The 25241-nt window shown below is 37.6% G+C and overlaps 1 long non-coding RNA gene across 1 annotated transcript; it reads right to left on the bottom strand.

The window, feature by feature from the left end:
* Positions 1-14948: 14948 nt before the first annotated feature.
* On the bottom strand, positions 14949-21566 carry LOC145980615 (uncharacterized). Its single transcript, XR_014440860.1, has 4 exons — positions 21437-21566; positions 18051-18098; positions 16849-16929; positions 14949-15064 (listed from the first exon to the last, which is right to left on the bottom strand). It is a non-coding gene; the product is annotated as an uncharacterized LOC145980615 (long non-coding RNA).
* Between the last annotated feature and the right edge of the window lie 3675 nt (positions 21567-25241).

Genomic DNA, 25241 nt, shown 5'->3' on the forward strand with positions numbered 1-25241 from the left:
CAAATGGTCCTACCAACATGAAAACATTACCATTTACTGGAAACCCTGGACTACAAATAAATTTACATTCAATGAAGCCTATTGATTTCTTTTATATATTTGCTAATGACGACTTCTTCAGTTTATTGGTAAAAGAAACAAATTCTTATGCAGAAACCATTGTATCGCGGGGTACAAAGTCACGCATCTTGGATTGGAAACCGGTGACTAATTCTGAAATGAAGATTTTTCTAAGTCTTCTGCTGCACATAGGAAATGTTAAAATGCCACGACTACAAGATTACTGGAAGACTGACCCCCTGTTTGAAATGACTTTCTTTAGGTGCCATATGAGTAGAAATCGTTTCCTTCTTATCTTAAGGTGCTTTCATCTGGCTCACAATCAGACTGCAGACACTACTGACCGTCTATACAAATTCAGACTTCTTATTGATTTCTTCAACCATGTCATGGACAATATATATTACCCAGAAAAGGAATTGGCACTGGATGAATCAATGATGTTGTGGAGAGGCTGCCTTGTTTTCCGCCAGTACATCAAAGGAAAAAGACATAAATATGGGATAAAAATTTATATGCTGACGGATTCAACAGGAATTGTCCTAAAAGTGCTGGTCTACACTGGGATGGCTGATGCTACAGGTGGGAAAGGTCATGCAGGAAAAGTTGTTCTGAACTTGATGGAAGGAAAATTAAATGTAGGTCACTCTCTCTATATGGACAACTTTTACAATAGTTATGATCTGGCAAAAAAGCTTCTCGATGGAGGTACATACTGCACTGGAACAATTCGATCAAGTTCCACAAAAAATCCCAAAAATGTGGTTCAGCTGTCTCTAAAAAAGAATGAGCATAAATGCCAATATTCAGATGGTGTAGCAATTGGGAAGTGGAGAGACAAAAGAGATGTAATGTACATTTCCACAGAATTTATGGAAGAAATGTTTGAAGTGCCGAAGGGAAAAGGAGGAACTATAAGTAAACCTAAAGCTATTGTATCCTACAATCAATACATGCGCGGCGTTGATTTTCAAGATCAAATGTTGTCGTACTATCCCTGCGAAAGGAAAACAATAAGATGGTACAAAAAAGTAGCTATTCACATGATCCAAATTATGGTTCACAATTCTCACATGTTGTACAACAAGTACTCAGGTGACAAAAAGAGCCTCTATGATTTTCGGCTGGACATTATTAGGCAACTGCTACCTGTAAATGATGCAAATGATGAGCCAACAAACAGGAAGAAGAAGAAGGAGAATGTCCATCTTCCATCAAAACTGCCAACTAATGAAAAGAAAAAGTGCCTGAGGAAAAGATGCAAAGTTTGCTATGAGAAGGGAATGAGAAAAGACACTGCTTTTTGTTGCTTAGAATGTCCAGGAAAACCAGGTCTCTGCATCGAACCTTGTTTCGCTCTGCACCATAAGTGAAATGAAAGTATGTGACCTTTTGAAATGTATTAGTGATATGTTACAAGTAACGTAATGTAACAAGTACAAATGTGATGTTTATTTTATTACTGATTTTGTAACATTACATTTAAAGAATCAATATAGCCATTTTTGTATTTTGCTCCATTATACAATAATACAATATGTATAAATATTTGTAACATGTATGTATAATAATAATAATGTTATTAAATTGAAATATAATAATTTTTCTTGTTATGAGGAACATGAATATTGTAAAAATAATGAGAAGAATGCAAAATAAAAATAACCTATATGAATAAAACAAGACGCACCTGTGCGTCATGCGGCATAGAGCAACACAAACTCATACTATATGCCGAGGACGCACATGTGCGTCATTGTAAAATTTACATGAAAATTGTAAATTTACAATGTATTTTATGAAAATTCATACAACTTATGCTTAATATGAGCGAAATTGCATAACAGCACAAACCGGCTCCTGACAAAGGTATGCAATTTTTTAGGTGGCAGCGAAAGTGTTAATTCCCCAGGCCCCAACATAAGGTTGCACTGGGTACTGCTGTGGACGATAATGTGAGTAAATTCCCCAGGCCCTAACATTAGGCTGCACAGGGAGGAAATATTCCATATAAGAATTCGCCATATTTTCTCTTTCATATAACTGTTTTGTCGGCTCTAACTCCATATTCCTTATATATTGATAATAATTTTCCTCTCCTTCCTCATCTTCCACACACCTCTCAGGTTCCACATATTCTTCTTCATCCCCATACTTATCATCACCTCCTTCTCCATACTCATCATCATCTTTATCATCAGCATACCAATCCCCATCTCCTCCTCCATACTCATCATCTTCTTCATCATCTCCAATCTCATCTTCTTCTTCCTCTCCAAACTCTTTATCATCATTACCTTCTTCCTCTATTTTTTCATACTCAATATCTTGTTTTTTATCTTCATAGTGATGTGGAGGCTGCAATGGGTACTGCTGTGGAGGAGGATAAAGTTGTAGATTTACATGTGAGTTAATTCCCCAGGACGTAACATCATGCTGCACAGGGTACTGCTGTACAGGATTATGTTGCTTATTTACTTGCAAGTTAATTCCCCAGGCCCCAACATAAGGTTGCACTGGGTACTGCTGTGGAGGATAATGTGAGTAAATTCCCCAGGCCCTAACATTAGGCTGCACAGGTAGGAAATATTGCACATAAGAATTTGCCACATTTTCTCTTTCATATAACTGTCTTGTCGGCTCTAACTCCATATTCCTTATATATTGATAATCACCTTCTTCCTCATCTTCCATACCCCTCTCACATTTCACATATTCTTCTTCATCCCCATACTTATCATCACCTCCTTCTCCATTCATCTTTATCATCACCATACTCATCCCCATCTCCTTCTCCATACTCATCATCTTCTTCATCATCTCCAATCTCATCTTTTTCTTCCTCTCCAAACTCTTCATTATCATTACCTTCTTCCTCTATTTTTTCATGCTCATTATCTTCTTCTTTATCTTCATAGTGATGTGGAGGCTGCAATGGGTACTGCTGTGGAGGAGGATAAAGTTGTAGATTTACATGTGAGTTAATTCCCCAGGACGTAACATCATGCTGCACTGGGTACTGCTGTACAGGATTATGTTGCTTGTTTACTTGCAAGTTAACACATTCGCTGCTGGTGACGCACATGTGTGTCATTTGGGGCTGCAGCTGTGTGCCTTTGATGCAAATGTGCGTCATTCGCATATCCTTCTTCGAGTGCTTGCCCAACAGTGACACTGCGAAGAAGGCTTTTAATTCTTTCATGGCACATTGCTGAAGGATTGTTTGAAATAACCTTTAGCTTGGTTTCTTTTTTGCGTCTCTCTTTTTGCATTGTTGAATGGAATACAACATAATTCGTTTTTGTTATTTTCTTACTTGTGTGTTGGTACATTGTTTGGCTGTAAAGAAGTTGTTTTCTTTTTCATTTTTGATTGTTAAAATGCAGCACCACAATTGTTATTGTTTACACCAATAGCTTTGGTCTGACACGATTGGCTAGAGAAAAAAAGTGAGCTACAATTTTGTTGCGTTTTATTCATCTGAGAGGAAATGGAGGACTTGGAAGGAATAAATGCTGGCCCTTCTTGCCCTAAAAGGCCAAGAAGAGAAAAAACATATACGAATCAAGATGATATTCTGGCGTCATTAGAAGAACTTCAACTAAGTGAACTAAGTGACAGCTGCAGTGAGTGGGAAGTAGAAAGTGAAAGTGGTAATAGTGATAATAGTGAGAGTGAAAGTGAGGATGTGATCATTGGCGATTTGCTTCATCACAACGCTGTAGCAGTTTCTAAGACAGGACATCCACAGTGGACAAATGGTCCTACCAACATGAAAACATTACCATTTACTGGAAACCCTGGACTACAAATAAATTTACATTCAATGAAGCCTATTGATTTCTTTTATATATTTGCTAATGACGACTTCTTCAGTTTATTGGTAAAAGAAACAAATTCTTATGCAGAAACCATTGTATCGCGGGGTACAAAGTCACGCATCTTGGATTGGAAACCGGTGACTAATTCTGAAATGAAGATTTTTCTAAGTCTTCTGCTGCACATAGGAAATGTTAAAATGCCACGACTACAAGATTACTGGAAGACTGACCCCCTGTTTGAAATGACTTTCTTTAGGTGCCATATGAGTAGAAATCGTTTCCTTCTTATCTTAAGGTGCTTTCATCTGGCTCACAATCAGACTGCAGACACTACTGACCGTCTATACAAATTCAGACTTCTTATTGATTTCTTCAACCATGTCATGGACAATATATATTACCCAGAAAAGGAATTGGCACTGGATGAATCAATGATGTTGTGGAGAGGCTGCCTTGTTTTCCGCCAGTACATCAAAGGAAAAAGACATAAATATGGGATAAAAATTTATATGCTGACGGATTCAACAGGAATTGTCCTAAAAGTGCTGGTCTACACTGGGATGGCTGATGCTACAGGTGGGAAAGGTCATGCAGGAAAAGTTGTTCTGAACTTGATGGAAGGAAAATTAAATGTAGGTCACTCTCTCTATATGGACAACTTTTACAATAGTTATGATCTGGCAAAAAAGCTTCTCGATGGAGGTACATACTGCACTGGAACAATTCGATCAAGTTCCACAAAAAATCCCAAAAATGTGGTTCAGCTGTCTCTAAAAAAGAATGAGCATAAATGCCAATATTCAGATGGTGTAGCAATTGGGAAGTGGAGAGACAAAAGAGATGTAATGTACATTTCCACAGAATTTATGGAAGAAATGTTTGAAGTGCCGAAGGGAAAAGGAGGAACTATAAGTAAACCTAAAGCTATTGTATCCTACAATCAATACATGCGCGGCGTTGATTTTCAAGATCAAATGTTGTCGTACTATCCCTGCGAAAGGAAAACAATAAGATGGTACAAAAAAGTAGCTATTCACATGATCCAAATTATGGTTCACAATTCTCACATGTTGTACAACAAGTACTCAGGTGACAAAAAGAGCCTCTATGATTTTCGGCTGGACATTATTAGGCAACTGCTACCTGTAAATGATGCAAATGATGAGCCAACAAACAGGAAGAAGAAGAAGGAGAATGTCCATCTTCCATCAAAACTGCCAACTAATGAAAAGAAAAAGTGCCTGAGGAAAAGATGCAAAGTTTGCTATGAGAAGGGAACGAGAAAAGACACTGCTTTTTGTTGCTTAGAATGTCCAGGAAAACCAGGTCTCTGCATCGAACCTTGTTTCGCTCTGCACCATAAGTGAAATGAAAGTATGTGACCTTTTGAAATGTATTAGTGATATGTTACAAGTAACGTAATGTAACAAGTACAAATGTGATGTTTATTTTATTACTGATTTTGTAACATTACATTTAAAGAATCAATATAGCCATTTTTGTATTTTGCTCCATTATACAATAATACAATATGTATAAATATTTGTAACATGTATGTATAATAATAATAATGTTATTAAATTGAAATATAATAATTTTTCTTGTTATGAGGAACATGAATATTGTAAAAATAATGAGAAGAATGCAAAATAAAAATAACCTATATGAATAAAACAAGATGCACCTGTGCGTCATGCGGCATAGAGCAACACAAACTCATACTATATGCCGAGGACGCACATGTGCGTCATTGTAAAATTTACATGAAAATTGTAAATTTACAATGTATTTTATGAAAATTCATACAACTTATGCTTAATATGAGCGAAATTGCATAACAGCACAAACCGGCTCCTGACAAAGGTATGCAATTTTTTAGGTGGCAGCGAAAGTGTTAATTCCCCAGGCCCCAACATAAGGTTGCACTGGGTACTGCTGTGGACGATAATGTGAGTAAATTCCCCAGGCCCTAACATTAGGCTGCACAGGGAGGAAATATTCCATATAAGAATTCGCCATATTTTCTCTTTCATATAACTGTTTTGTCGGCTCTAACTCCATATTCCTTATATATTGATAATAATTTTCCTCTCCTTCCTCATCTTCCACACACCTCTCAGGTTCCACATATTCTTCTTCATCCCCATACTTATCATCACCTCCTTCTCCATACTCATCATCATCTTTATCATCAGCATACCAATCCCCATCTCCTCCTCCATACTCATCATCTTCTTCATCATCTCCAATCTCATCTTCTTCTTCCTCTCCAAACTCTTTAACATCATTACCTTCTTCCTCTATTTTTTCATACTCAATATCTTGTTTTTTATCTTCATAGTGATGTGGAGGCTGCAATGGGTACTGCTGTGGAGGAGGATAAAGTTGTAGATTTACATGTGAGTTAATTCCCCAGGACGTAACATCATGCTGCACAGGGTACTGCTGTACAGGATTATGTTGCTTATTTACTTGCAAGTTAATTCCCCAGGCCCCAACATAAGGTTGCACTGGGTACTGCTGTGGAGGATAATGTGAGTAAATTCCCCAGGCCCTAACATTAGGCTGCACAGGTAGGAAATATTGCACATAAGAATTTGCCACATTTTCTCTTTCATATAACTGTCTTGTCGGCTCTAACTCCATATTCCTTATATATTGATAATCACCTTCTTCCTCATCTTCCACACCCCTCTCACATTTCACATATTCTTCTTCATCCCCATACTTATCATCACCTCCTTTTCCATTCATCTTTATCATCTGCATACTCATCCCCATCTCCTTCTCCATACTCATCATCTTCTTCATCATCTCCAATTTCATCTTCTTGTTCCTCTCCAAACTCTTTTTAAATCGAAGAGGGTAATTGCTCCTCTGTGCTCCCCTGCAGGTGCCCTTGGCCATCAAATTTCCCCCCCCCCTAGAACTGACTTCCGTTAAAGGTTGGAGGGGGGCAATGTTCTCCCCTGTGGTTGCGCCACTGAGAACATGGAGAAAACATGTGAAGGAGGTGATTTGTGTTATTTGCTGGCAACACTGCCTCAAATGGAGATAATGCCTAAAAAAATCTGCTGCTCTCTGACCATGCTTTCCCTCCATCGAGGTCAAAAACCAGCATCTGCTGAAAAGACCTCACTGTCTGTGGCAAAAAGCTTCTTGGAATGGCATTGAATCGATGTCTTTCCTTGGTTTTGGAAACAACACAAAGAGCTCAATTGGAGATTTCACAATAAAATTTCATATAAAATATAAAAAAACATTTACTTATTATGTGTGAGTATGCTTCGTTGGTAAAAGCGAAGTTTCGGGGGTCTTACCGCCCCCTTCCTCAGGCTTCTTCCTAGGCACATATCAAACCACCATGCCACGTCAAGATACGTCAAACAAGGAATAGGCTAAGAGGATTAAATTGGATAAACAAAAATTGTTAAAACTTAACGTGGCATGGTGGTTTGATATGTGCCTAGGAAGAAGCCTGAGGAAGGGAGTGGTAAGACCCCCAAAACGTCACTTTTACCAACGATGCATACTCAAATATCGTAAGTAAATGTTTTTTTTTTTTTTTTTTTTAAATTTTGTTGTTTACTATAAGTGAGTAATTCGCACTGTGCAAAATGTGAATGGAGATTTGACACCAAAGCCAAAGGCAACAAGCAGCACATGCCGCTTGAAAATGAACCCTCAGTAATAATTTGAACCTTTCAAACTGAAGTGACACAACAAGCTGCATGTGTTACTTGTTGCTTAGACTAGTCCATTTTCTCAATACCGTGCATTACGTTGCCTGAGTTTGTTGTGCGTGTATGCACAGTGCATGCATCACCACAACAAGGTATATTTAAACTCTAGAATAGAGCCCAACCTGTGGCCCTGCAACATTTTTTAATAACAAAGTGCACAAGGGTTCAAGATTTAAACATAACATTCCTTTGTCAAGTTTGTTGGTGCAGTTATCAGCTGTAACACTGATCGGCATGAAAATACTCCCATGAGGATGAAAGGGTGTACCTTATAGATTTCGGGTCGCTAATTATCAATATCATATTGAAAAAGTTCCAACACGTAAGGTTTTCTTTAGGGGGCATTTTCCATAAAAATTTACCAAAAAATTGTATTTTTTTAATGAAATATATGTTTTTTATGCTTGTAATGCATAATTGTGTATTTTTACCTCAATCCAAGAATTGTTACTATATCCTAGGAACATTCTTTCCCCTGCCCCCACAACCCCCCCAGGTGGAAGAAATATTTTCGCGATGTCCCATGAGCCATGAGTGACTGGCTCTAAAATGAATGGTACTTACAGTTTTTAACTATGTGTGACAGGTTTATTTGTGTACATTGGAGTTCAAAGTTTTACTTTTGTTACACTCTTCCTACACTGTCACCTCGGCTTCCTTCAAGGTAAAAGGATTTGTAATCAACTTGTGGTCATTCTTTGGCACCCCCTTGTCTAGACGACAAACCAGATGTGGCTGGAAAAAGGCACCAAGACATCCACCTCATTGTCTCGTGAAGCAGATATTACTTCCGATGTGATCGTGGTGTAAGAGAGTCGCGTTACTCTGTGTCTGTGTATACCGTTAAGGAAAAATATTTATCCGTGAAATATAGGCATTTGTGTTAAACCAACATTCCACGAACTTGCAAAAACTCGGTAGATTCATTCTGCTACATATGTGGGGAAGTGGTCTTCAAGGGACAAAGTAGGCCATTGTCACCATTCCTAAAGAGAGCGTACCACCTGTACTTTGGGGTGTAAATTCGGCGACCAGGATCGCGATTGGGCTCCCAAATAAAGTTGTAACTCGTGTGCGTGTACTCTAAAAGGATGGCTGAAAGGTACACATAAATCAATGCCGTTCGCTGTACCTTTGGTTTGGCAAGAGGCCCGGGATCATGTTGCAGACTGTTACTTCTGCCTGACAAATATTACAGGTTTCTCAAAAGGCATGAAGCATAAAATACAGTATCCTGACTTGGATTCCATGAGGAGACCTGTCCCACATGATGTTGTTCTGCCTGTAAAGGTACCACCAGACTCATACACACTGAGCAGTGTTTCATCCGATGAAGAACCTGCAACTTGTCAGGATGTTGCTCAATCTTCGAGTATGCATTCAGATCCCAATTACACCCCAGTGTCTGACACCAAGGAACCACATGTGATAAGATAGGAAGAACTGAAAGATCTGATCAGAGACTTAAACCTTCCGAAGACCAAGGCCTTGTTGCTTGCATCACGACTTCAACAATGGAATCTACTTGACCGAGATGTGAATATATTGATGTACAGAAAAAGAGAGGTGAGCCTAGTTCCTAATTTTACAAAGGATGGTGATTTGGTGTATTGCAGTGACATTCCGTCGCTTATGGAACAACTGAAATTTTACTACATCACTGAAGAATATAGACTGTTCATCGTGGACTAGCCTCAAGGCAGTGTTACTACACAATGGCAATCAATATCCTGCCATCCCTGTTGCTCATGCTGTGCATATGAAAGAAACATACGAGAACGTGCGGAACCTACTACAGAAATTAAATTACGAACAGTTTCAGTAGTGTATATTTGCTGACCTTAAGGTTATTGCCATTCTCACCGGTTTACAAGGAGGTTACACCCAAACACTGCTGTTTCTTGTGTCATTGGGACAGTTGAGACAAGGAGCAGTAAACCATCACAAAATGGCTGCCAAGGAACCAACTGGTCCCAGGAGAGATGAACGTGGCTAATGAACCTCTTGTGGATCCGGAGAAAGTATTCTTACCACCTCTCCATAGAAAATTAGGTCTAATGAAGGTATTTGTCAAGGCCCTGAAGTGGGATGGTGAAGCATTTACTCATCTCAGAAAACTGTTCCCAAGACTTAGTGAGGCCAAGGTGAAAGAATGTGTTTTTACAGGGCCTCAAATCAGAGACGTTTTGAAGGATCCTACATTTCCTTCTAAGCTGAGTGATGTGGAACGTGAGGCTTGGGAGGCCTTTCGAGATGTGTGCAGTAATTTTCTCGGGGAATCATAAGTCACCTAATTACAAAGATATTGTGGGCAGGTTAACTACTTCATTTCGTACTATGGGATGTAATTTGTCCCTGAAGTTACATTTCCTGCATTGCCACTTTGACTTCTTCCCTCAACAGTAAAGCTTGGGGGAGGTCTCTGATGAACACGGTGAAAGGTTTCATCAACAAATAGCTACCACAGAGAAGCGCTACAGTGGGAAATGGAGTGTGAATATGTTGGCAGACTTCTGTTGGAATGCGACACGCAAGACACCCTGTACAAATTACAAGAGGAGTAGGAACGCCAATTGACATGTAAGTGTTGAACTTTTACTCTTTATGTAGTTCTTGTTTTATATTGAAATTCTGATGATAGCGTGCAAATTTATATGGGGGAGAATAGCACCTTTGCGTGGTCATTGAAAATCGCCCCCACCTCCTCCCTCAAAACTGGTAAGTCCTGGAGAAACACGGGTTGTGGATTCGAACTCAGGAGCTCGAAATCTATAAGAATCACCTATTTTGGTTCATGGGAGCGACAAGAAGTTTAATTTTGCCGAACAGTGTAATTGGCATTCATCATCATTTAAAGAGGTTGTGTTTTGGCTGTTTAGGATGTGACTGCTTTTGTTTGAAGGCAAGTGAGCTGTGAGATTTGTTTCTTACATTCACTTTATGCACAAATATACGTACTAATCAAGACTGGACCTACAGTTTAAAGTGTAATCTGCACAACTATGTGCCTCTACTGGGTATTGAACCCAGAATGAATTTATTATTAGAATGCATCAACGTTACAGCTACACCATCCTTATTTTTATATTTGTCAACAAGCCTAGATGTAATCAAACTATTAGTCTTTAAGATTATGCCAGAATTTATTTATCAATAGATAATTTCAAGGGTACATGTTAATTCATGTATAAAATTTTAAATATTGAAAAAGGTATTTACAAGGAAAATTCTTCCAATCCAGGCATTGACTTTTAAAATAGAATTTAGTGGGCAATGTCCCATGAAGGTTGAGTACCACTGCTCTAGTGTTTAGGTCTTTGCTTTATCCAGGCTGGAATGAAAAGCAAAAAGTGTAGTGTATAGAGTTTGAGGTCAGTGTACATGATTTCTTCATTTTCTCATGGACAACATACTTCTCCCGAATGTGCACAACATGATTTGCATATAGCAATGTTTCTTCTTAAGTTTTCTTCTGGTGAATAATAAAATGATTAGTACAATTATACAGGGTGACAAGAAATAACCCATACTAATGTTTGTGATCATAAAGTTATTAAACCGAAACAATTGAGCAAAACAACACTGAAGAACAATGACATGGGACCTTAGGAACAAGATGTTCAGCCGGTTTCGAAGTGGCCTCTCTGGGCGGCGATACAGAGGTCCAAACGGGCTTTGCAATTTTGGGCAATGGGCCGCAGGTCCTCGGGCGACAATCGGTTCCACTCATGATGCAGCAATTGCTTCAGCGACTCCAAACTGTGGTGGCGTTTAGCACATACCCTAGCCTCCAAAATTGACCAGACACTGTAGTCCATTGGGTTGAGGTCCGGCGAGTAGGGCGGCCATTCCGTCGATGCGATGAAGACCGGAAAATGGGTTCTGCACCACGCTTGCATCATTTTCGCCCTGTTGGCCAGAGCGGAGTCTTGCTGGAATGTCAATTGCCTATCGCCGAAATGCTGCTGGGCCCACGGAAGGACGACGTTTTCGAGATTGTCACGGCGGTACACTTCTTGGTTGATTTTGACCCCTTGATCCATGAAAACCAGGGGCGTCTTGCCGCTTGCGCAAATTCCGCCCCACACCATGATCGACTGCGGATTTTGGTGGTGTTTGACGATGGCTGAGGTACCGGGAGCCTCTGCAGACCAGGTCCTGTTGGTTTGGTGGTTGTGCGCCTGCTGCACGGTGAACAGCTTCTCCTCTGTGAAGAGAATGCGTTCCCATTGCTGACCTGCGGCCCGGCGCTTCAGAGGGTGGCATCTTTTGAGTCGCAGGCGCTTGCTTCCGTCCGCGAGAAGTTGAACTTTTTGAGCTTGTGCGCCTTGAGGTTGAGGTTCTTTTTCGCCATTTGCCGCACCGATTCGCTGTTGATCCCGATCTCACGGGCGACTTTTCTCATGGAGACCCTCGGATTTCGCTGAACTCGCTTTTTGATGATCTTGCGGTTCTGGGAGGTGTTGACGGTAGGCTTTCTTCCTCTTCCGGGATGGTCGCCTTCATGGCCGAGCTCCTTGAATCGATGAACTCCGTCTGATACTGTCATTTTTGGAACACCCAGCAAACAAACAATTTCACATTGACGCTTTCCTTGACGCCACAGTTAAAAAATTGCACAGCGTTTGGTTGACAGTCTGAAACACAAAGACTGTAATCACTATGAAGCCGAAACAACAGGTACAGTTACAAAAGACTATGGAGAATCCAATAACACAACAATTATTTGGCTACGGTACACTACATTCTTGGCAGGATACGCCAAACTTTGTACGGGTTATTTCTTGTCACCCGTTATCAGTATCATCACCCGATGCCTGCATCATGCAAACTGAGCAGAGCAACAAGAGTTGCTTGTGTGCCGCTTCTTAGTGTCACTTGCAGCATTGGTGCAAAATCTCCCATGGAAGTTGAAGAGATGTTTCTTGAAGTTCTGTGTGATATAGTGAATAACTTTGTGCCCACCAGGAAAGGGCATTCTGCAAAATATATTATTTTAGCATGCAATGTTAATTGGACATTATCCATTGTCTAGTGCTTTAAACTATACTTAATAAAACACTAAGTTTTGAGAGTGCACTTCTTGTCTTCTTTTGTCAGTGGTGGAATCGAACCTATGACAGACCTGTGATTTTAATACAGATCTAGTGCTTTAACCAATTACGCCATGGTGCTCCCAGATTTCTGAAGTAACTTTTGCTCCAATTATGCTACTACAGCATTTCTAATTATTGAGGAGAGGGGACCATATGTGCTTTAATTCTACACTGGAATGATTGTCACTATTATTCAATGAACTGTATCCTATTTTATTTGACAACCTCAATGAACATACATACAAAACACTTTGTGATATTCAAACACATTCAAAATAATTATGCAGATGATTATGTTCATGTAAATAGTGTATTGTTAATCTAACGAAGTTATTCTCATTAGTATTACATTCAAGAAAGCAGAACTACCTTGTGCCAATGGAAATTGTATGTAATTCTGCCATCGCTTGAGAGAGCACATATACTTTATAAATTTTTTTCTTCAGAAAGTGTTTCTGAATCTCTCCCTCATGTGAAGTCTTGTTAGTTCATATGCACTCTCTTCGATGAAAATTTCTCATGAAGAAGTGAAATCACTCCTCATATCTTTGTCGTGGAATGGTCCTTAGGTCCTGATGTTATTCCCACAATTTTCCATTACAAAAGTGGTGCCTCCATTACAAAAGTGCTGCGCTCATCTGTGCCTCTTAGTAAAGAAGTCCTTTTGAAACAGGTGTGTTTCCTTAACTGTTCAAGTGTGCCAATATTGTATTGATCTATAACTTTGAGGACAAAAATTCTGTAAAATCTTATTGAGGACTTTTTGTCACCTCTCTCTCTATTGTGTGTGATCTGTAATCAAAGCTTGTTAAAGATTACACCCCTCACATAAATACTGCTGAGCATGGTTCCTTCATGCTACTCTCTCTACTTTGAGTCTGCCTGATAACATACTGGTAATGTAGTTTCCTTTGTAATTAAAAGCTCCTGGGTTTGATAGCTGGTGGAGGCACACAGTGGTTTGGATCCCATTTTAAACTGTAGGTCCAGTCCCAACCCAGATAGCAAGGTAGACTTACCTCAAATCCACATTAAGTTTGCAATGCAAGTAACGGGAACTTGCAGGAAAATTTCAGAGCAAGTCTGTAAATTTGCAGCAAATTGAAAGCAAAGGTACTAATTACCAACATTTGAAATTGCAGTAAGTTCTAACTGTAACCTGCAGCTAACTTGCACAATAAGTCTCAAGGCTTGCTGCAAGTTAACATGAAACTTGTAAGGCAGGTGTTAAAGTCTCAAAGGCTTGCTACAAGTTAACCTGAAACTTGCAAAGTAGGTGTTAAAGATCTAAGGCTTGCTGGAAGTTAACCTGAAACTTGCAAGGCAGGTGTTGAAACTTGCAGCAAGTTGACCACAATCTTGCTGGGCAACTAACACCAGCAGGTGGTGGGTCCGAATAAGATAAAGAAGTAGTAGGAAAAAATGGTGTATCAGAGAAAATTAAACCAATAGTAACACATACTTATTAGAAAATGTGGTTTCTAATGAGTGTGTGTAACTATTGATATAATTTTCTCTACTACACCATTTTTTCCTACTAGCCCATCATCTAATTCAGACCCACTACATGCAGTAGGGTAAATATTCCCACCACAGAACCAAGTAGTCACAGTTTTAACCAATATTTCCAAATCTAAGGATGAATGATATGTAAAATTGACACTAACTACTAATTGATAAAATGAGTAACATGAAGAAAAATGCAAAAAAGACAAAAAAAAAATGTCTAAAACTAAATTCAATGCCATTAAATGTACATGAAGCATATACGAACTATTTTGTAATTCTTATGCACACATCAAACTAATTAATAGTCTCCAATAAAAATACATAAATTTGTTGCAGAAAATAAAATAGCTAAACACATGGAAAATACTTGAACTATTTTTTTTTAAAAAAGAAACAAAAGATATGGACTAATTAGTCGGAGAAGTATGAATAAATCTCTCATCAAAGGGAAAGTGAATTTCTAGTTAAATATATTCATTTTGAGTTTACACCCAAATCCAGCAATGCGCTTCCCCCAAAATTATATTGGACAAGACTTTACTACACTTGCAGCCTGTGGTTGTAAACAGATTATTGTAATTTGATCAAAGTGAAAGTGGATGTAGTGTTATAGATGTGGCATTCGTTCATTTTATAATAAAATTGCAGTTAATAAATTTCACCTGTAGCTTGAAAGTAGGCATAAAAGAAAAATACCACATGTGTAGTTTCAACTCATTATTTATATTTCTCATGTTTTTACAGATCATGTATTCATTCAGTCTTGTAAGGGGTCCTTAGTCAGGCTCTTCCATCACTTCCTGTTGTGTCTATGTGGGCTTCCAGCTTCATTTCTCTGAAATAAAAAATGGTGGAAAAAAAATAAGATTCGTGGCATCAATTCAAGTTCCATTACTCCAAAACTATTTTCTTTAACAAAAACACACACAAAAATACATATCTGGGTATGGCTGAATTTAAAGTGTACTCCAGAGGTGTGACATTATCAATACTTCATTACTTCAACATTGCAAGAATTCCTAATTTTTTTGATTACATGTGACAGTTTAAAATGCGACATATTCTTTGTTCTTTTAAGCTGATTTTACACACACACACACATAGAGCAAATGATACTAAACCTTCGATTTAAAGTTATATCTCAACTACCATGCATCCTCTCAAGGAATCCAACCTTGAACCTTTTTTAACTAGGCGGTGTTAATTTTTTTACTAGGCTGTGTTAATCTTTTTTTTTTACTTCACATTTCTGCCAGTTTTGGCTAATCATGAAGATGAGAATGTTGATGATATGATAAAATTGGTTAAGAGACACTCACAACGAACATCCATGTCCCGCCTGAGATTAGAACCCAGGTTCTCTGGCTTCATAGAGTGACAATATTATCATTGAAACAATATACTTGGATACTAGAGACCCCAATACATACACATACAAGCATGAGCGTATAATTGTTACTTCTGTTTGTAAACTACAACGTATTTTTGTCAAAAATTGTTTTCTATCAGAATAATTTCTTTGGTAGCTAGAATCCACGAATTAAAATAAAAGTAACATTTCTGAGCACCACAGTTGGAATAAAGCATGTTAATGAAGACCCTTACCTACAGTCTCGCACAGTGCTCTGAATTTCTCTTTTAGCTTATTTCTCACACCCCTCCAACTATTAATGAACACTTGCCTTTGTCTGTCGAAATCTTATTGAATTATATTTTGGGTGAACTGTCTGACAGACATACCATAGTAGTTTTTTGTTTTTTTTAACACTCTCCTTCTAATGGCTCGTTACTAATTTTTAATTTCAGCAAAATATTACATATAACTTTGAACTCCTGCTTTTCTGACAAGATAAAATATAGACATTTTAAGAATTTGGAATTTCCCCCTCCCCTTCCCCAACACAACTGTTACAATTTTTGGCTCATTTTCTTCCTCATTGCATAAATTAACTCATATTTCTTTAACTATAAAATAATAAATGAAAGCTGCTTTAAAATAGTCTTCTGTAACCACGTAAAGTAATGTAAAACACGTCAGAAATTGAGAATAGTAAAACAGGTAATTTACAGATCAAAATCAAAACAGCAGTCTGACAGACCCCTCCATACTAGTTGTGTGATTATTGACATCCATAGTACTTGTGGGTTAATAATAAATATTTTTTTTAAAAAAAAACTAAACATAGTTTTTATCAAAATCAAATATAAAATGCTATTTTGGTGTTAAAATCTAAAATTGCTTTTAAAACTCTAAGGTTCTCTACCTTCATTGGTGTCTTGTAGAATTTTGTGGAGAACATTTACATGGAGATGAATGATGAAATTGATGAATGGACATTCACAAATATCCATGCCCAGGCCAGGATTTGAACCCGGGACTCCTGTATATGTATGAAAAGATAACAGTTTTTCTGCATAACTTCTATCAGTTCCTGCCAAGATAAGAACTCAGACAATACTTAACAATTTGAATTACACTAATTAGTGTCCAGTGCTCGGAAGGCCAGTGCCTGCCAAGCCGATTTTTAAATTTAACATTTCACGTTTGTCTAAAACAATGTATTCAACATTCTGTATTTATTGAATATAAAACCAGAAAAGAAATGTAAATCTACTTACTCACTATTTTGGTGCGTTTTGACCTGGTTTCTCCACACGTTCTCATCCCTTGCAATACTACTGCTAGTGTCCTGCATGCACCTGGAACAATAATATTTTGTTTTTCTTGAAAAAAAATACTCAATACTTTACGAACAAAATGAAACCTAAATTATTTAGGGACACTTCAGTACACTTCAGCCCTGACACAACAGTACTTAAAAGTTACTTGGTATGAAAAAGAAGAAGAAAGAAAACATTGTACATAAATTATCATATTCAATTTTTTTAGCAGTTACAACAGGTCAATGCCCTAAAATGTCTCTATAACAAGGTTACTTTGCACAGTCATGGACACTTGTGGGTTGTAACGATTCCATTGAAAGTTAATGGAATTGTTATAACCCAGAAGTGTCCGTGACTGTATATACAATATACCATAAATAGGTTAGGATCAATAAAATTTTATTTCAATGATACTCAAAAATATGTCATTTTCCTGGCCATTGACAGAGAGCCCCATGAACCATTGATGGATAGCCCCAAAAACCATTCACGATAGCCCCACGGACCATTGATTTCCAGCTAGGTTAGGTTAGACAAGCGTAGTTAAAAAAAGAAAAAAAAATTCTCGTAAAAAAAAAAAGGCATGTTTGGAAACACTGGCGAGACGCTTGCGCAATCTGCAGGTACATAATGGAAACAACAGCATAATGTCGCTTTACAGAAAATGCAAGTTCTTTACATAAAAAGTGATTATTTCTTGTTCTACATCATTCTATGGTGAACTTTTCAGTTTCCGCGATAGAAAATACCTCGAAGAACTTCGACAATGCTACAGAAACTGATTTCAGTACGTAGTTTCTCCTGTATATTTGAAGAAATCCGTTCGGGCGATATCGCATATTACAAATTGCAGTGAAAAACACAAAAAAATCTGACTTTACAGACCAGCTTTGCAAAAAACTGACAAGGATCAAAAACATTTTTTTTACTGTCAATATTAACCATTTTCCATTTGCATGGTTACAATAAAGTGCATGACATGGAATCAGTTTGAGTTAATTTTGAAAATATGGTTTTCACAGTAAATCTGGATAATTCTTGTGATCATGAAGGCTACTGTCATTGCAAATCGTTGCACAGATATTAGAAAGCCAAAATATTTCATGTATCACCAGAAATGTAAGATTAAAGCAAAGGACAAAAACTATTATACTCACAGGAAAAAGGTTGACTAACTTCATTTCCAGTGGAAAGCTATCTGTCACCTGCAAAAGAATCAAGAATTAGTTAGTACAGATTAAATATCATGAGGTACAGTTACTCTTATATTACCAAACAGTGACAGTTAGAAAAAACTTGGTTGTGACTATTATCTTGTAATCAAAGTGTCTAGACTTAGAATCCCGATGGAGGTGATGCAGTGAGATTCACATCAAACAATTATTTTTGAAGCTCAATATTTGTCCGTGCCTCATTTCAATAGTGGCATTAAATCTATCAAGATAAAAATTAGGCCTCTGTACACAACTTTAATGTTAAGACAAAATATACACAAAACAGACATGTCACTAAATTTATGTTGTGAAAAGCATAAAAAATTGACCTATTAAAATAATAAGAGACGTAATTTTCGAGAGTGGACATTTGGTCACCAGCTCCTTCTATAACATTTGAATTTATTTCTCGCATAAAATTTGATTGGTTTCAAAAAAAAATATGAAGTTTCTGGTGCATGGAAATAATGGAGTTTGGGGGTTAAAATGAATTCTGAAATAGTTAAGTTTTTCTCACAACGAACTTGTAAAGTAATTTGGTAACGGTACCAAATGTTTAACGACGTTCCCAAATTTTATAGAAGTATTAAGAAGTGCCTTAAAATACTGGACACATTTGTGGCTGATTTCCATGTGAGGCTCAAAGGGGGTTCGTGCTTGAGACCAGATGTCACATGAGCATGCATTGGAAGCATTTAGTGATGTCATTTAAATTCTAAAAGCCATCAACCTGACTCACATAGCCTAACAAAGAAAGCATTTAGAGATGGTTTGTGAATGTTAGAGCCCTAAACTTAACATGCCTAACTTAGCAACGAAAGCATCATAGCTCTGTCCCAAACGCATGTGAAGTAAATGGTAGTGGTAGCCCGTATCCAAGCTTACATTAAGTGAATATCTGTTCACAAACAATCACATAGGAGTATACGGAAGCAAAAAAAATTGGGTAAATGTATGTTATATCGGAGACACATTAAAATCAGATATTTTGTGTTTCGGATGGTTCGTACTTACCAATTGTGTATTGCGTACCATAGTTGAAGGTGCCATTATGCTTTTTACACGAAAATAACTACGATTTTCACAATACGAGTAATTATTTTGGTTCCTTTCTTCCGTTGCAGAACATACAATATGGCTCACACAGATGTGGATCATTGCACGTCGGGCTTGTGTTTTGTCGATTTGGAGTGGGTATGCAGTGTTTCCACCTTCTTAACTTTCGTGTTCATTATGTCATCACAAACCATTGACGGATAGCCCCAAAAATCATTCACGATAGCCCCACGAACCATTGACGGATAGCCCCACAAACCATTGACGGCTAGCCCCAAGAACCATTGATGGATAACCCCAAAAACCGTTCACGATAGCTCCACGAACTATTGACGGATAGCCCCACGGACCATTTCCAGCAAGGTTAGGTTAGGTTGGGTTAGGTAAGCATAGTTAAAAAAATTCTCGTAAAAAAAAGGCATGTTTGGAAACACTGGCGAGACTGCATGACTTCCGACACTCGGCCATCTGCAGGTACATAATGAAAACAATGGCATAATATTGTTGCTTTGCACAAAATGCAAGTATATTATATCAAAAGTGCTTATTTCTTGTTGTGCAGCATTCCACGGTGAGAAAATACCTCCAAGAACGGTAAGAGTCTAGTTTACGTCCTTTTCCTAAGAAATACATGTCATATATCGTTGGAAAGGTTATTTTATAAGGAATTCAACAAAGTAAATCCCCAGGCGAGGAAAAATTTCCTGGAGGAGAAAATCGAGAACAACCGATGTTGTCCGGATATGCGTGATTGAACGTACTGAGGACATTTTTCGATGATGAAGCACATATTTAGGGGTGAAATGAGTGCTAATGGAACCTAACCTAACCTCGTAGGCATACCTCGTTCCCGTGAATGGTTCGTGACAGAAAGTGTAAAAAGAAAAACTTACTTACTCTACGGATGCCGGAGCGCTGGCTGTCTGCTAGCATGGTTTTGTAAACGGGCAAGAAGAAGTGTGCAAGGAAAGACGTACACGGGTAAGAAGGAGTGGACAAGAAGGACGTAAACTAGACTCTAGCCCCAAGAACTTTCAAAATGCTACAGAAACTCATTTCCGTAAGTGGTTTCTTCTGTAAAAATGAAGAAGTGTGTCTCCGATATAACATACATTTACCAAAAAATCGTTCTTCAGAAAGCATGGAATAAGTTATCACTCATATTCCAAAGCAAGTGTTACCAGACATAAATAGGAATCCAATTGTGTAAAAAAAAGGTAAGACTACAGAATATGGGCTGCTTAGGAGGAAAGCGATTCCTAATTCTATAATAATGGTTTGAAGTTATTAATCAGGAAAAGTAACTTTCAAGGTGCAGAAATGTGTAAGTTTCGAAAAAAAAACAAAAAAAAAAAAACAAGAAATAAGAGTTCAGGATGGGCGCTCTTGAAATCGTGGCACTGCACAAATGTAGTGAAAGCAAAAAAATGCCTACGTTGTTAGGTAGCTAGGTTTAATTCTCTTAGCCTAAATAATAACTTGTCATTGTATTTATGCTAACAAAACCTAACCTAACGTTGTAGGCATTCCTCATCGAAATTATGAAAAAAACTGTGCGTAAACAATATGGACGCGAACGAATGGAGAAATGCATAGCTTTTAGTAGCATGAAAAACATTTTTCATTGTATTTATGCTATTGGAACCTAACTAACAGGCCTAACCTAACCTTGTAGGCATTCCTCGTCTCAAATAATGAAAGAAACTATGCGTAAACAATATGGACACGAACGAATGGAGAAATGAGCCGAGAAATGCATTGCTTTTAGTAGCAGGAAAAACATTTTTTCGCACAAAAATATAATACTAATCGGAAAAATAACACCGGAAAATGGAAGCAAAATGTACGTACTTTCAGGAAATATAAATTTTGTTCGTCTACGTAGAGGAACATGTTCTGCAGTGAGACCCAATTCTTACCATCATTAATCTCGAATGAAATCACTTTGAACACCGTTGAAATTTAAAAAGTCTCAGATTTTAACTGCATGATCTAAGCCATGCGTACAAATCCAGCTGATTTTTTTCTTTTCTTTTTAAGAGCAATCTAATCTAACTACTTGACTTAACAAAAAAAGCCATAAAAGAACCTCGCCCGCTAAATAAATGCAATATTATTTTTTATTATCATTTCTGTAATTTTCCCAAACAATGCTAAGAGTATTGTGAAAATATATACGGTATTGTTTCGTATCTCACATAGGTGTGCGTTTAACTGAATTGTTTTAAACCAGTTTTAATTATTACTTATGAATTGTATAATTATTTACTTACCTTAGTGGTCACAAAATTCTTCTCTTTCTCGTTTAATCGGCATGATAAACCACACGAAAGATTTTTGTTTGAAGTACTTGTGATCATGTCGCCATCACAAAACAAAAGAAACCGTGTGCGTACTTTTGCATTCATCTTTCATTAATGAGCAATTCTACATGACAAATACATTCTTGTTTCAGTAATGATCAATTTTACATGACAAATAAATCTTTAGCATATTTTTCAGTTACTATTTTAAGTCCACTTTATGCACAGTAAGGCTAATCGGGACTGGACCTACAGTTTAAGGTGGGATTCGAGCCACTTGTGCCTCCACCGGCTATCGAACCCGGGACCCCTTGATTACAAGGCGACGACGCTACCACTGCGTCTTTGGGGAGGCCCTCTCTTTAACATATTAATTTCATCATGGGTTAACCTATATTCTTTTAACGAGAATCTGAATAGTATATATAAAAATAGTACTCCAATCATCTGTGCCGTCGTGCAGGAATCAAAACGCCAAAGCCAATAAGAGGGGTTAAGTGGGCCGCGGCCCCGCAACTTTCAATGAAAAAAATCATAAAAATGGGGAGTTTTTTCACATATTCGATAATGTAATGCACCCAGGAACATGAAATGACTTTCATTCTGTTTAAAAAGGACCATTCTTTGAAAATAAGGCTAAAGTTTACCTCTCCTTCCCAAAATAGCGGGGAAAGAGGGGCAAACTCCCCATTTGTATGAATTTTTCATTGGAAGTTGTGGGCCGCGGCCCACCCAACCCCTCTTATTGGCCTTGGCGTTTTGATTCCTGCACGGTTGCATGCAATGATGTTTTAGCTGCAAAACAAAAGCTACCCGAAGTAGATTGGTCAAATAATCTACGAGTTATAACATTTTTTCGGTTTCGCAGAGGCCTTTTGGCGCGAATTTTAAATTCGTACACTTATTTGACAAAAAATGTTATAACTCGTAGACTATTTGACCAATCTACTTCGGGTAACTTTTGCTTTGTAGCTAGAACAACAGGGCATTCAACCGTGGAGAAATCAAAACGCCAAAGCCAATAAGAGGGGTTGAGTGGGCCGCGGCCCCCAACTTTCAATGAAAAAATCATAAAAATGGGGACTCTTTACACATATTCTATAATGTAATTCACCCAGGAACATGAAATGACTTTCTTACGGTTGAGAAAGGACGATTCTTTGAAAATAAGGCTAAAGTTTGCGTCCCCTTCCAAAAATAGCGGGGAAGAGGGTGCAAGCTCTCTTATTTTTATGATTTTTTCATTGAAAGTTGGGGCCGCGGCCCACCCAACCCCTCTTATTGCCTTTTGTGTTTTGATTCCTGCACCAGTGACCCATCGGCCAACTACGCCTATATTTTCTATGGGTTACATGTGACCCATTGGCCGAGTAAATGTTAAATAACAATAAATGGGTAACGGGGTAAACGAGCAACCCTGGGAGAGGGAGTAAAGGCGGTCGGAGCGTGGTGCTGATCACAGCACTCTCAAAACGAGGGGGCGAGATCGAGAATCTGTGTTCGGGATTCCGAACAGTCGAGAAATTCCAAATTATCATATATAACAGTGACCAAATCTTGCGTAGTTTCTGCACTTAAAAGGTCTGGAATTTCTTTAAATGGCCAATTTTTATTGCAGATGTGCAAAATCAATCACTTTGGGGGGAAGTTCAATTCTAGATTTTCACAGTGTTGGGAAATTTCGAAAAATTTACGACCTAGTCGGGGCAATGGAGATTTTCTCAATACCGGAAATCAGAATTATATTAAAAAAATCCCTTCCCAATGCCATTACAGCAGTGAACATGATTCTAATAACAGCTGAAAACAGTCTCCCAAGATTTTGTAGGACATGGTAGCAAATTGCTGAAACTTTACAGCCTGTAAATCACAGAAAACAAAATTATTTTGATTAAATATCGCTTCAATTTAACAATTCGAATTCCATGAAATTTTTCCAGATATCTCAAAGGGGTAAGTGCCCCCCTGGTCACCTTCTGTCAGCCCCCTTGCTGAGAGATACCTCTGCGTTGAGCCAAGAAGCATCAATGATAGCTAAAATGTAAAAATGTTGCACCCTTCGGAGTACGCAATACGTTCTAATGACGACTTGAACTCCAGGCTTGCTGCAAGTGTGATACGCAAGTATCAGGCAAATTGTCACTTATACACCTGCTGCAAACTTATATTCACTTAAAATGCAAACTCATGGTTCCTGCACACTTACAGTGAACTTGCATTCAACTTGAAGTGCCAAGCAAGTCTCGCAAGACAAATGCAAATCCAGTGCAAACTTGCACTTAACTTACGTGCTATCTGGGAATTAGCCTATCTGTGCATAAAGTGGACTTAAAAGCTCAAACTAATGCTATTTCAAGTAATTCACAGCTTGACTTATTTTGGACATTTCAAAAGCCTTTGGTAAAATTAGTCATCATCTCCTTCTTCATAAATTACAATTCAGATTTTTAAATACAAATTTATACACCTATTGGCTGCTATTGTGTGTACAGAGGAACACCTAATTTTACATTCGTAGATTTTACTTTTTTCTACTTATACATTCACTCTTAGTGAACCCAACATAACAAGACGGCATAAAATTTTCCCAGATTTTGCATTTTCCTGCATTTTAAGTTTTTCCACCATGAAACATATAAAATCGTGGTTCCACTGTGTATCTATACCATAGAAATATTTCTAAAATAATACGACGATTCTGCAGCAATGTGTATGTACAGTCAGGAGACAATATATGTTGTTGTGATGTAATTAAAACATGGCCTATAAATTTATATAATTTACATTCTGTTTTGGCAGAGAAGTCAGGTACTGGTAAAAATCAAAAGGCAATACATGATGTAAAGTTGTTTTTCAGGATAGGGTGCAAGTAGTCGGAATTTCAACATGTAAAAAAGAAAAAAGTAAACTGTTCCCCTGTGCTTAGCACCAGGCCATGAAGGTATATAGAGGGTATGGGGGTAACGCAACATGTTTTTAAGTAAATTCCCAATGGCAGCATTTTACTTCAGACTCTACAAGTGAAAAATTACATAAATAGATTTGCCAGTAATAAAAAATAAAACTACAATTACTTGTTAATTTAGATTTATTATTAGAGTACAAATAACATCACATGGGTTTATAAACATATGCATTTTAATTTTAAAAAATGAACTGTTATTGTAATAGGGTGGATTCACATGTGGAGCTTTGAAGTTACCACACGAGTCCATTTTTGTCACTTTTCAACATCTACAGTTTAATAAAAGATATGTATATATGCAGCTAACTACTTGACTAATTACATAGGAAACAGAATATGGATACAAAATAACCCAAGAACAACGTGAAAATCAAAACATTTTGCATTTTTATATTCTTAAATGTAGCAAATATTGAGGTAAAATAAGGAAATTCAAAAGTCAACTTGATTTAAATGTTTTTACCAACATATACACATTAAATAAAAATCTCAAGAGAAATTATAATTTGTTGTCAATTATTTTTTCAAATGCATGCTAAGTTGTCAGAACTTGAAGCTTTTCCCATATTTGATTTGCTTTTATTGATAGTTTTACAAAAAATTAACACAACATAATTTCATTTTAAATAGTATGTGCATGCATGTGAAGGAATCTGCAACTTTGTAACAGGTAAATGTTGTTAAACTGAACAAACTTCTATGAGGCAAGGCGAAGTGAGGTATTTCAAAATGTGTTAATACATTTTTAAAATTGACTTAGCAGATTTCCTCAAGTGACATTTATACTTGTAAACTGTTTTATTTTCACTT

This window comes from Lepisma saccharinum, chromosome 2, assembly GCF_977018435.1.
Source record: "Lepisma saccharinum chromosome 2, izLepSacc3.1, whole genome shotgun sequence".
Lineage (NCBI taxonomy): Eukaryota > Metazoa > Arthropoda > Insecta > Zygentoma > Lepismatidae > Lepisma > Lepisma saccharinum.